Below are 13,655 nucleotides of genomic sequence, written 5' to 3' on the forward strand. Positions count from 1 at the left end.
GCCATGAATTCCAGACCTTCAGCCGTCAGCCTGAAGGTCTGGCTACGCGAGACTATATAGTAATAGTGTTTGTATATTTCAGTGTTTGTTTAGAATAGTGTAAGTGTTTTAAAAATCGTAACATAAAATGAAGATAATGTGTCACAAAATGACAGATCTGAGCTCCCTCCAAGGCTCAAATGCGAAGCCGATGTTCACTCTAGTCCTTGCTCGGCGCCGGTCGCTCTCAATCTTCGATCTTTTTCGGGCACTTGTCAGGGGTTTAACTTTTTTAATCTTCTGTGGAGTTACTGTTGGTGTCAGAGTTGTCCTGGGTCTCTTCTGTGTATTCGCACAATCCATTGCACTGCTTGCGAGTGTAGGCTAATTGCTGACTAGCGGTGGTGGCAGAGTGATCTGAAACGTTTAACATGAACGCGCTTGACGTCACATCCGCAGACAGCACGCGAAAAATCTGACCCGACAGAAAATAGGAAAAATAGGATACAGGCTTATAGGTGCACCCACTGTGAGCTGACAAGGTGTCAGTATGCTCATTAGGAGATGTTTGAGTCATAAATGGTCAAATAAAAAGGCTATTGTTACGTTTATTTTGGGGGAAAAGTTGCATATAGCCCCTTTAATGATCAAAGTTAAGTTTTTTTTCCAATGCAGAATTTCATAAATCATAAAAAATCCCATTGACTTCTATTAAAGGGGTCATCAGATGCAAAACTCACTTTTACATGTTGTTTGAACATAAATGTGTGTTGGCAGAGTTTGTACACGACCACCCTATAATGATAAAAATCCACCCAGTTGTATTTTTTTAATCTTTATAAGTAATATCCCCTTTTTCAAATAAAGCCATGGCAGAGAGGGGCGGGGTGAGTAGAGTTCATTAGCATTTAAAGGCAAATGCAACAAAACAACTCACTTGGTAAAAAGAGTGTTTTTTTTTTTTTACATTACCACTGAGAAGTTTAACCAAAGTATGTTATAGACTTCTCATTAAGACCCTATCGAATCATATCAACTTGTCGAAAATGGTCATCCAATGACCCCTTTAAATTTTTTTTTTTTCTTTTAGATCAGACTTCGTCAAGTCAATATTCAGAGTAGGTCTTACCCAATTTTCCATTTCAAGATCAGTATAAAGATGTTCCGACAACTGCATGATTAAGTTTCAGATCCAAGCACTGCGTTAGTCTATATGAGCCATACGTAGTCAGTGCTACACAATATTTTCACCAGGAATGCTGTATTAAATTTCAATGAGATAGCGATAGAGCGGAGCCTTTCTCAATTTAGAAGCATTTCACAAGTTTTCTTGTGATAATGAATTTTTTATTGCCATCTCTGGCATGATGAATGGATGTGTCTATGGCATGTCTACAGGAATATCCATTATGCTGTGCCGTGACATGACGCTTGGATCCGCGCTGTAGAAAATGCTCACACGACCAGCTTTGACATCAATTAAACAGCCTTACAGCTCAGGGGCATGTGGAGCAGCCAAACGCTCGTCTATACGAGGACACATCACCCGGGAGGGCTGGATCAGAGCGCGGGAGGCATCACAGTTCACTAAGTTCCCTTTCTGTGGCCAAAATGGCACAATGATTTGTCCTGTGCCAGTTTGAGCGTGAGTGTTTGATCGATAACCCGTGCCTCGCCATCATTATTCTGATGTCTATTTGAATGGATGAGAGGAGGCAGGCAAAGAAAAGCGAACGAGGTGGTGGAGGGTGTAATATGAAGCGTGTGAGTCTTAAGACTGAAGAGCGTGGAAATTGAATGGCAGTGGATCCAGGGCCAAGCTCTTGAAGTGGCTGAGTTTTAACCCAGGGCTCTCCTATAACCATCTGCTTGTTGCTTGCACAGATGCTGCTCGAACCAGTTATTATTTGACAAGTGCTAGTGGCCAAAATTGACCAGCCTGGCCTTTTTGCCATTACATTTTAGAAGTGGTCAAGCGGCTGATCATGACTCTGTACTGGAGAAAATGATTTCTGGAGGCCAATGAGGCTAAGCTGCTGTCTGTGATCCTCGCGGCTCCCATTTTCCATTGCCATCATCTCGAGCATGTAATTTCAAAACTTATAGCAACACAGTGGGCTTTAGTAATCAAAGCTGTTACGGGCGTAGCACGAACAGCAGATGAGGTTCCGATCTGTGCCAATTTCAGAGCTTGGATATATATCACATAAAAACAATCAACAGAGCGTCTTATATCACAGGCTGAGATGACAATGACAGGGCAGAAAGCCATGGCAGATATTAAATGTGAGAGATATGGTGCCCTAAGGAAGCAAAGCAGGCTGGTTTTCAGACAGACAATTAAAAAGAGGGACTGAGCGCGTCTTTGAAATGCTGTTTTTCTTAATAGTCAAGTTGACCTTTGCTTCGCATGGGCACGTTTCGAAATAGCTGACATGACAGAGAAGAGAACATGGGTCATTTGCACAACAATGGCTAACAGTCTTAGTAAGGCTATGGGAGCATGAACCTTTTACTGCAGCAGTGAATATTTTCAAAATACACAGTTGCTTTTTTTACATACGGACAAGTCATTAAAGGATTACTTCCAGAATAAAAATTTCCTTATCATTTACTCACTCCCATGTCATAAAAGATGTTCATGTCTTGCTTTCTTCAGTCGAAAAGAAAGGTTTTTGAGGAAAACATTCCAGGATTTTTCTCCATATAGTAGACTTCAATGGCTTCAAAGAGCTGTACATGATCCCAGCCGAAGAGTAAGGGTCTTATCTAGTTAAACGATTGGTCATTTTCTAAAAAAATAAGTAATAATTAATGAAAGGTTCTTTGAGGAACCAAAAATGGTTCTTCTATAGCATCACCCTTTTTGAACCTATATTTTTAGGAGTGTATGTATCAGATCTGTGTCACATGCATCAGGTTTTAAAGAAACAGCGTTGATTTTAAAGTGAAACCTGCTGAAGTCTGTAATTGAATCAAAGAACAAACAAAAAAGGGAAATCACTCGACTGCTCTAGTCACTGATTAACTTTTGTAGCTTGAATAAAGATTAATCTGTGTTATGCATATAATTTATAGTTTATGTGAAGATTGTTTTAAAATAACTTAAATTAGAAATTATATATTTCAGAGCCTATGTTAAAAAATAATCGCTTTCAAATATGCTGCAAAGTTGAATGGCTATAATTCATAGGTAAAATAGAGGAAAAATGCATTTAATAAAGACACAAGTAGCAGGAGAAATCAAAAACATTGTAAATATGTTTAGTCATTGTAGCAGTAATAACTGCCTGTTTTTGCAAAAAGAGTTTCATGGCCGGTAAATTTTATCACGTCACCGGCCATTGGCAGGTGTGGCGAAAAGTTAGTTTTAGGCCCTATAGTGCAAGATGAGTATTTGTGATTTAAAAGTATATACATTTTATTTATTTATTTTTAGAAAATGACTGATTGTTTTGCTAGATTAGACCCTTATTTCTTGGCTGGGATTGTATAAAGCTGTTTGAAGTTGCAATGAAACAGCAATTTAGACCTTCAACCCATTGATTCCCATTAAAGTCCACTATATGGAGAAAAATCCTGGAATGTTTTCCTCAAAAACCTTAATTTCTTTTGGACTGAAGAAAAAAAGACATCTTGGATGACATGGGGGTGAGTGAATTATCAGGAAATTTCAGTTCTGCAAGTAAACTAATCCTTTATTTTTTTTTTCTTGCTGTAAACATAAACTGGTGTAGAAACAGTTTTCATTTAGAAATTGCTAGTAAAATTCACAATTACAAAGAAATGGCAAGTAATGATTTAATTAAAAAAATGGAAAGAATAGTGGTAAAATTGGACAAGTTCAGTGATGGGACATTATCAAATGTGTGTATTTGTTTGTGGTTAAACTTTTCCCTCATTTTTCTCTGCCTTCGCTGGCATGACACCATAGTGAATGTGTCTGGATTCGAATCTGCTCTCTCTGTTGACATTCGATTAGAAATTTTCCTCCAGGTTGGAGAGGACAAGTGTGGCAGAGACAGAACTCATGCATCAGAGACTTTGGTGGCTGAAGAGCCCGCAACTTCTGCATGATGGATAAAGCTGCTTTTTCTCCAGTCATCCTCCTTGACTGAGTGCTGGGTTGAGTGATGCTGGGTTGGGGTATCGGTTTGGTTCTGTGACTAAGATAAAAGAGCCGTCTCATCTTACTCATGGCCCAGTTCAGATTGCATTTCCTTCTCTCGCTGAAGATGCATCCTGGGTTATGCCTGCTGAGGCTGATCGTACAGTGAGGAAGACACTCTCTGTTCTTAAAAAAAGACTTTCAGCTGAATGCTGCAACCTTCTTGCCACATTGCAAAGATGATATTTTGATCCTGGCAAAACTGAATCAATATGCTCATTATAGACTTGCTATTTTGTATAAACGTTCACTGATGTCTGCAACTTAAAAATCATTCAAACTCTTTCCACACTTCCGATTTTTGGATGTTTCTCCATGTCCTTAAAAATTCTCATTTATCCGACAGAACGTTAGTGCAGAATGTCAAGTACTTTGGTTTACTGGGTGGATTTGGTTTGTTTTCTGGTTTTATAAAATAAAACAACCATATATAAAATAGTACTTTTCCATATGCAAGTAATATTGTGAAGTATTATTACATTTTTTTTATTGAATTATTTCTTTGATAATAATAAAGTGCAGAAGAACAGCATTTGTTTAAAATACAAGTGTTTTGTAACATTATATATTTGTCCCTGGACCACAAAACCAGTCTTAACTAGTACGTGTATATTTGTAGCAATAGCCAAATATATTGTATCGGTCAATATTATCAAATGCCAAAAATCATTAGGATATTAAGTAAAATTCATGTTCCATGAAGATATTTTGTAAATTTCCTACTGTAAATATGTCAAAACGTAATTTTTGATTTGTAATATGCATTGCTAAGAAGTTCATTTGGACAACTTTAAAGGCAATTCTCTCAATATGTTTTTTTTTGCACCCTTAGATTCCAGATTTTCAGATAGTTTTATTTCGGACAAATACTGTCCTATCCTAACAAACCATACATCAATGGAAAGCTTATTTAATCATATATTTATTCAGGTTTCAGATGGTGTATAAATATCAATAAAAAAAAAAAATACCCCTTCCTGTTTTTTTATTTTTTTGCGCGTTTGTCACACTTTAATATTTCAGATCATCAAACAAATTTAAATATTAATCAAAGATAACACAAGTAAACACAACATGCAGTTTTGTATTTTTGTTTTATTATGAAGGGAAAACAAAATCCAAACCCGGTGTGAAAAAGTGTTTGCCCCTAAACTTAATAACTGGTTGGGCCACCCTTAGCAGCAACAACTGCAATCGTTTGCGATAACTTGCAATGAGTCTGTTACAGCGCTGTGCAGGAATTTTGGCCTACTCATCTTGGCAGAATTGTTGTAATTCAGCCACATTGGAGGGTTTTCGAGCATGAACCGCCTTTTTAAGGTCATGCCACAGCATCTCAGTAGGATTCAGGTCAGGACTTTGACTAGGCCACTCTAAAGTTTTATTTTGATTTTCTTCAGCCATTCAGAGGTGGATTTGCTGGTGTGTTTTGGATCATTGTCCTGCTGCAGGACCCAAGTTCGCTTCAGCTTGAGGTCACGAAGATATGGCCGGACATTGTCCTTCAGGATTTTTTGGTAGACAGCAGAATTCATGGTTCTATTTATCACAGCAAGTCTTCCAGGTCCAGAAGCAGCAAAACAACCCCAGACCATCACACTACCACCACCATATTTTACTGTTGATATGATGTTCTTTTTTCTGAAATGCTGTGTTACTTTTACGCCAGATGTAATGGAACACACACCTTCCAAAAAGTTAAAAAAGGGTAAATATTTTCCCAAAAGTCTTGGGGATCATCAAGATGTGTTCTGGCAAAACTGAGATGAGCCTTTATGTTTTTTGCTTAGCAGCGGTTTTTGTCTTGTTGCGGGGTCTTTTGTGACCTCTCGGATGAGTCGTTGCTGCGCTATTGGGGTAATTTGGTCAGCCGGCCACTCCTGGGAAGGTTTACCACTGTTCCATGTTTTCGCCATTTGTGGATAATGGCTCTCGCTGTGGTTCTCTGGAGTCCCAAAGCTTTAGAAATGGCTTTATAACCTTTTTCAGACTGATAGATCTCAATTACTTTCTTTCTCATTTGTTCCTGAATTTCTTTGGATCTCAACATGATGTGTAGCTTTTGAGAATCTTTTGATCTACTACACTTTGTCAGGCAGGTCCTATTTAAGTGATTGATTGATTGATTGTGAACAGGTGTGGCAGTAATCAGGCCTGAGTGTGGCTAGAGAAACTGAACTCAGGTGTGATAAACCACAGTTATGTTTTAACAGGGGGGGCCATCTTACAGTCCCTCCAGTTTTTCGCGATTCTGCGATCGCTGAATTTAATGCAAAATCAACAAAATGTCGCATTTTTTTGCAATCCTGCATAATTTGTCATTTAACCGCAAAATAATCGCAAAAAATGGTTATTCAAATATTTCAATAATAAAAAGATTTTAATATATATATATATATATATATATATATATATATATATATATATAGCCCTATATACATCATTTTATGTGTCCTTGCTGAATCCTTGTCAGAAATGTACAGTAGCCAATTCATAGTCCAGTCTTTAATGTATGTGCCTATATATAAACTGACTTTCAAAAAAAAAAAAAAAAAAAACTACCCTGAGAAATCCAGAGAAAAAGTGACAACAAGCTCTTCTACCCCAGACTACTCTATTTGTCTGATTTGGTCCACAGCTCCACTGATCATGCCACCGTCTCATACACTGTCGTTTTGCAGGGCTCATCTGCTGCCCCAGGGCATGTCAGCAGGCCATGCACTCTTTCACAGACAGCACTTTAGTATCCTTCCAAAAGTAGCTTCCTCCATGTATCGCATGCAAAATTACATGCATTCTATAAACCCTGACAAGTGAAACTGAAAATAAAACCACATTCATTGCCAACTGATGGTGATAATTCAAAATGGCTTGAATGTTTTGTGGATACGAGGATATACTGTTAACACCCTTCTGACAATGTGTTTTTTGCATACCTGGCCAGAATATGCACACCGTGCAGTCAGCATATGTATCACAGCATTTTTAGTCAGCTCAGGACTTCACACATACTCATGCTGTGCTGTAGTAGCTCAAGGGTTAGATTTTGTCTGTTGTTTGTAGAAATGTGATACTAATTTGCTCCTGTGAATCTAGGTGTTATCTAGCTTCACCTACAATAAACATGACACAAAAAAGGTTGAGAGTGATCTGTAAATAGCCTATAGGCATATTAATGCTTTAGATGTGATTGTGTAATAATCGACAAGAAGTGCCAGAATGCATCATAAATATTATATACACCTTTTTGAGATGCTCATATCCACCTTTTTTTTTTATAATTTATTGTAGTGCAACCAGTTTTTTCATTTAATGCACTTTGTTATTCTTCTCATTATTTCCTTACACTTAATAATAATACAGTAATGTAATACAGTGTTGCTACCTGAATAATCCACCTTTTTTGTGATAGTTGTTCATCATTTTTTCTGTTACTCTGAAAAGCCCTTCAGGTCCCACATATTCTTTGGTTTTTCAACATTTTTTGTGTATTTGAACCCTTTCCAACAATCACTGTATGATTATGAGATCCATCTTTTCACACTGAGGACAACTGAGGGACTCATATGCAACTATTACAAGGTTTAAATGCTCACTGATGCTTCAGAAGGAAAAACGATGCATTGGGATGTAAACCTTTGAACGGAATGAGGATGTGTACATTTTTCTTATTTTGCCTAATTTTTTTTTCCTTTAGAAGCTACAGGAGATACTTGCATGTTCCCCAGAAGACAAAATAAGTTAAATTTACCCTGATGTTTAAATACAAAAAGTTTTCTGGCTCTTAATGCATCGTTTTGTGCATTTGAACCTTCTGTAATAGTTGTATATGAATCCCTCAGTTGTCCTCAAAGATGGATCTCAAAAGCATACAGTCATTGTTGGAAAGAGTTCAAATACACAAAAATGCTGAAAAACTAAAGAATATGTGGAACCTGAAGGATTTTTCTGTAGAAAAGCAGACAGTTTTACTGTTCAGGACAAACAAGAACTCATGAACAACTATCACTAAACAAAAAGAGACAGCTGTGGATTATTCAGGTGACAACACAGTATAAAGAATCAAGTGTATGTAAACTTTTGAACAGGGTCATTTTTATAAAATCAACTGTTCTTTTCTCTTGTGGACTATATAAACATATTTTATGTGAAATATCCTATTCAGATCAGTACTAAATATAAAATAACATGCATTTTGTATGATCCCTCTTATTTTGGTCAAATAATTAACATTTAGCAGATTCTGCAAGGTGTATGTACACTTTTGACGTCAACTGTATATCAGCCTTTAATGACTTTAAATGATCTTTTGCTGATGTGTGATTCTTTTGCGATTAATTAAATTAATCAATCAGCACAGATTTATTCACTTGACAGCACAAATAATAAGTATTGCATCTGACAAAACAATTTAAGCTAGTTGTTGGTGCTGTCTGTGAAATCTTTTAGAGTGCTGTTTGCTTCAGATATGACTTTCAGACTGTTCTTCCTCGCTGCCATTACCTGCGTGGGCACACTTTGTTTTCTGAACAATTATCTTTTCTTTCTCTAAATTTGAAGAGCTCATCAGTGTTTCATCACTTTCTTATTGTATTGCCGATCTTTTTGAAATGTGGTGATGTGAATAAGACGAATGACATTTGGTGTGTGAATATGCTATTTTGTTTTATGCAAAATGTCTGTGCCATGTTAAATTTGTTCAGGACAGTGCAAGATTTTTAGCATGTTTATGTTTGCACAGAAGAACAAGGGTTGTGGATTTCCTGAATCCCATAGGCACAAAATGTGATTGTCTCTACATCCATATGGGTAAATTGAGAGCCATTATCCTTAAATTATTTACATGTTTACTTTAGTGCAACACTAAGGTCGATCTATATAGCAGACTCAGAGAGAACAGACACAAAGGTACATTTCACCTCCCCTGAGACGTGCTGCTTTCTTGATGTCAAAATAATGCCTGCTTTAAATGCTTATAGGTCAAGAGATGTCAAAAGGACCCTTGAGTACATAAGTGTTTGGCACATAAGGAGATAATCTTCATAGAAAGGCAACAGCAAGTTTATAGTGCTATATTATGAACTTAATATATTATTGATAGTAGGTTTAGCCAAAGGACATTCTATAACGGGTGTCAAAAGGTTACATCTTCATATCATTACATGCAGGTTACGCTATATTCTAGTAGCCAGGTGGCGACAAGTGTCTTTATAAATGAGTCATTTGAATCATTCACACAATTGATTCACAATCGCTGATTCATTCAGTCAATCAGTGACCTGCTGCATTCGGAATAGCATACTAGCATACTGCTAATGTGATATTCCAAATTCGTCTGCTGTTTATGAAATGTCTGCGTGAGTCATTGATTCATTCACTCAAACCAATTCGGTCAAGAACCTCCGGAATGAACTGTGTTTTGCTCGAAGACACAGGACAATTTAGCTATTGTTGGAACTATTTTCAATGGCGGAACAAAAACACAATGTAAGGCAATGTAAGTTCACTCACTATTAACATGTTGTTTAAGGAACTGTTGTATAAAATCAATGTACATCGCTTGCAGTCGATTATCTATTTGATTGCACAGGTATTTGCCAAAAATTAGAATACTGAAGGAAAGTCCATTTATTTCAATAATTTGTTTCAAAAAGTGAAACTTGTATGTTATATTAGTTCACTACACACAAAGTGAAATATTTCAAGCATTTATTTGTTTCAATTTTAATGATTATGGATTAAAGATAAAAATAAAAAAATCCAGTATTTCACAAAATTAGAATATCATGACAAAGTTCAACATTGTAGGCTCCCTGTGTCCCAATCTAGTCAGCTAATTAACGCAAAACATTTGCAAAGGTTTCCTCAGCCTTTAAATTGTCTCAGTCTGGCTTAGTAGGCTTCAGAATAATGGGGAAGACTGTTGACTTGACGGTTGTGCAGAAGACCATCATTGGCACCCTCCATAAGGAGGAAAAGTCTCAAAAGGCAATTGCAAAAGAAGCTGGATGCTCACAGAGCACAGTATCAAAGTATATTAACAGAGCGTTAAGAGGAAGGGAAAAATGTGGCCGGAAAAGGTGCACAAGTGACAGGGATGACCGTAGCCTTGAGAGGATTGTCAAGCAAGGGTGGTTCAGGAATCTGGGGGAGCTTCATAAGGAGTGGACTGAGGCTGGTGTCAGTGCATCAAGAACCACCACATACAGACGTCTGCATGACATGGGCTACAGCTGGAGAATTCCATGCTAAGGAGAAAAAGTACAGGTCTGTTGCCCAGTGGTCCCAAGTTCTGTTTTCAGATGAAAGCAAATTTTGCATTTCATTTGGAAATCATTTGAAATCAATCACTTCATGCTTCCTGCTGCCCACAAGCTTTTTGGAGATGATGATTTTATTTTCCAGCAGGATTTGGCACCTGCCCACAAAGCCAAAACTACCAGTACCTGGTTTAATAGCCATGGAATAACTGTACATGATTGGCCGGCAAACTCGCCTGACTTAAACCCCATTGAAAATCTATGGGGTATTGTCAAAAGGAAGATGAGGAAACAGAGACCCCAAAATGCAGACGAACTGAAGGCCAATATCAAAGCAACTTGGGCTACCATAACACCTCAACTGTCAAAGGCTGATTGCCTCCATGCTACGCCGCCTTGATGCTGTAATTAGTGCTAATGGAGGCCCAATAAAGTACTGAGGACATAATACAGTACATTAACACACTTTTCAGAAGGCCAACATGTGTTTAAGATCCTTTTTTTATTGGTCACATGAAATATTCTAATTTTGTATTCTTAATTTTTGTTTTTAATCCATAATGATCAAAATTGAAACAAATAAAGGCTTGAAATATTTCACTTTGTGTGTAGTGAACTAATAAAACATACAAGTTTCACTATTTGAAACAAATTATTGAAATAAATGGACTTTCCCTCGATATTCTAATTTTTTGGCACATACCTGTATAATATATTGCTTAAATGACAAAGAGCAAGTTCTTGTCATGAGCATAATATCATTTGAAACACGAAATAATCTGTCAACACTCTTTCAGTTAACACATGTTGTTGTGTTTAAGACTTGACTAATGGTACGAAAAAGATGAATATGAACTAAGATAGTCGAGCAACAGTTACATAAGTAAAATACAAAGTAGTCGTGTTATTGTTATTTAGTTATATTTTGAAGCAATGTAACTTAAAACATGTTTACAAATGCAACTTGATGAGATGACTTGGTTTTAATTAATGATACTTGCTCACTGATAGTCTCAAGGCAAAATATATTACAGTCTTTTACTTGGGAAAAGTGTCAAATAAACATGAAATTACATTGGACTAAAAAGCTGAGATGTCTGCCGGTGATTTAAAAATGTGCAAAAATAAGTTTCTATTTATCCTTTATTTAAGTGATATTTCCCTCCTCTAACCTCTAGATTAAAAACTCACCCTGACATTAAAGACTTTGAAATGTCCTACACAGCTATATATATATATATATATATAAACTTTCTGAGGCCTTAGGTGAGAAACTTTGCATGGCTTTTTCAAGGCTTTTTTTTTTGCCAGCTAAGGCCCAGATCCTGGTCTCCTGACCTTTTGCAGTTTTTGGGAGGCCCTGTCAAGTGAATTAATTGCCCCATGACATACATTGCAGCTGGATAAGTCCCACGCCTGCCTAGCCCAGCAAGCTCCATTAATTACATTAGTCCTTTCCGAACTGTAGGTCTGTCGCTTCAGCCTCCTTCTCCAAAAAGAGTGTGTGTCAGTAGACATTTTCCCCCTTTCTGCAATAGTGTGTGTGAATGAGAGAGATATAAAAGAGAAAACTCTCAGTTAAGCCATTTCCATGTGCATTTCAGAGGCTGGAAGGGACCCGAAGGATTCGCTCTTTCAACACACCATCAGACCAAGCTCAATATCAAGCCTATGCAGAAACCAAATACAGCCTTGGGATCCAAATTAAGGTAAGTAAGAGAAATATTATCATCAAAACACATCAGGAGTTTGGCTGCAATTAGCAGCGTGTTGGATGTTGAAAAGCCCTGGAAGTGTGAGTTGCATCCCGTCCTTCAGTTCTTCCTCTGCTGTTTAAAATCCCTTTGAAGAGGACCTTTCCCTGTTGACCTGTTCACTAGACTAATGAGGGTAATTTCGTAGCCTTGACATCCCCAAACCCACCCCTTCCATCATCCTCTACTCCCACACAGTTCCACCTCCTACTGTTTAATTGGCTAAGATCTGGTTCCAACAGATTTAATGTTATCTGCACGTGGCTTGTATCTGTTGTTTGTAACAATGATGTAACAATGCCACCACTTGATGATCCATAATTCTACAGTTTTTGTACTCTTAAAAAATGGACCGTAGCTCTTCATGTTCATGTTGCTGGATAGTATTTCCTTCTTTGATAAGGATAAACACTAGATAATAGAGTGCTCTTGCACTGAAGTCAGTTTTCTGAGTCCTTCCACTTATGTGAAGTAGCACAGATATGCCTCAAAATATCACTTAGAATGCAACCTCAAGAGATTCACTACAAATAATGGAAGATACATTGTCAAGGTCATCTCGCTGTAATTTTGTAAATGCTGTGGTATTTGCCTTTATCTGAAGAACAAAAACAGCTTTTTGTTTCTGATATGGGATTGACAAAGCAGATTCTGCTGGAAGTATGACCGCTGCACAAAAAGTTGATTTATTTGTTTGTTAATTTATTAGGGCACCTTACCTTAGACCCGCCCTCATCGAGCTGAAACAGTCCGACTCCGATCGATTGAGGTGATCTGTTGTTGGATGTAATAATGAACATAGCAGTCGTCATTTACTCCCGACATCTGAGCTGCTGAAAATGAAGAGGATAACGTTACTTTTGTTTTTAAAAGGAAAGCGCCGATCCCGATCTACATATGCGTCTATGTTCGTGCAAATCGTTCCTGATGCAGCTTCACCCACAGCATTTTTTTACAGAGCTGATTTTGACAAGGTAAAGGGGTGTTTTTTTACACTACTATTAATTTTTAACCAAAGTATATTATAGACTTTTCATTAAGACCCTAAAGAATCATATGAACTTGTGGAAAATGGGCATTCGGTGACCCCTTTAAGATATTTCACATAAAAGATGTTTACATATAATCCACATGAGAAAATAATAGTTGAATTTATAAAAATGACCCTGTTCAAAAGTTTACATACACTTGACTTTTTGTTTGTTTAGTGATAGTTGTTCGTGAGTCCCTTGTTTGTTCTGAACAGTTAAACTGCCCGCTGTTCCTCAGAAAAATCCTTCAGGTCCCACAAATTCTTTGGTTTTTCAGCATTTTTGTTCGAACCCTTTCCAACAATGACTGTATGATTTTGAGATCCATCTTTTCACAATGAGCACAGCTGAGGGACTCTCATCCAGCTACTACAGAAGGTTCAAATGTTCACTGATGCTCCAAAAGGAAAAAAACTTTTTGAATTTTAATATTTGGGAAAATGTAACTTATTTTGGCTTCTGG

This window comes from Garra rufa, chromosome 20, assembly GCF_049309525.1.
Source record: "Garra rufa chromosome 20, GarRuf1.0, whole genome shotgun sequence".
Classification (NCBI taxonomy): domain Eukaryota; kingdom Metazoa; phylum Chordata; class Actinopteri; order Cypriniformes; family Cyprinidae; genus Garra; species Garra rufa.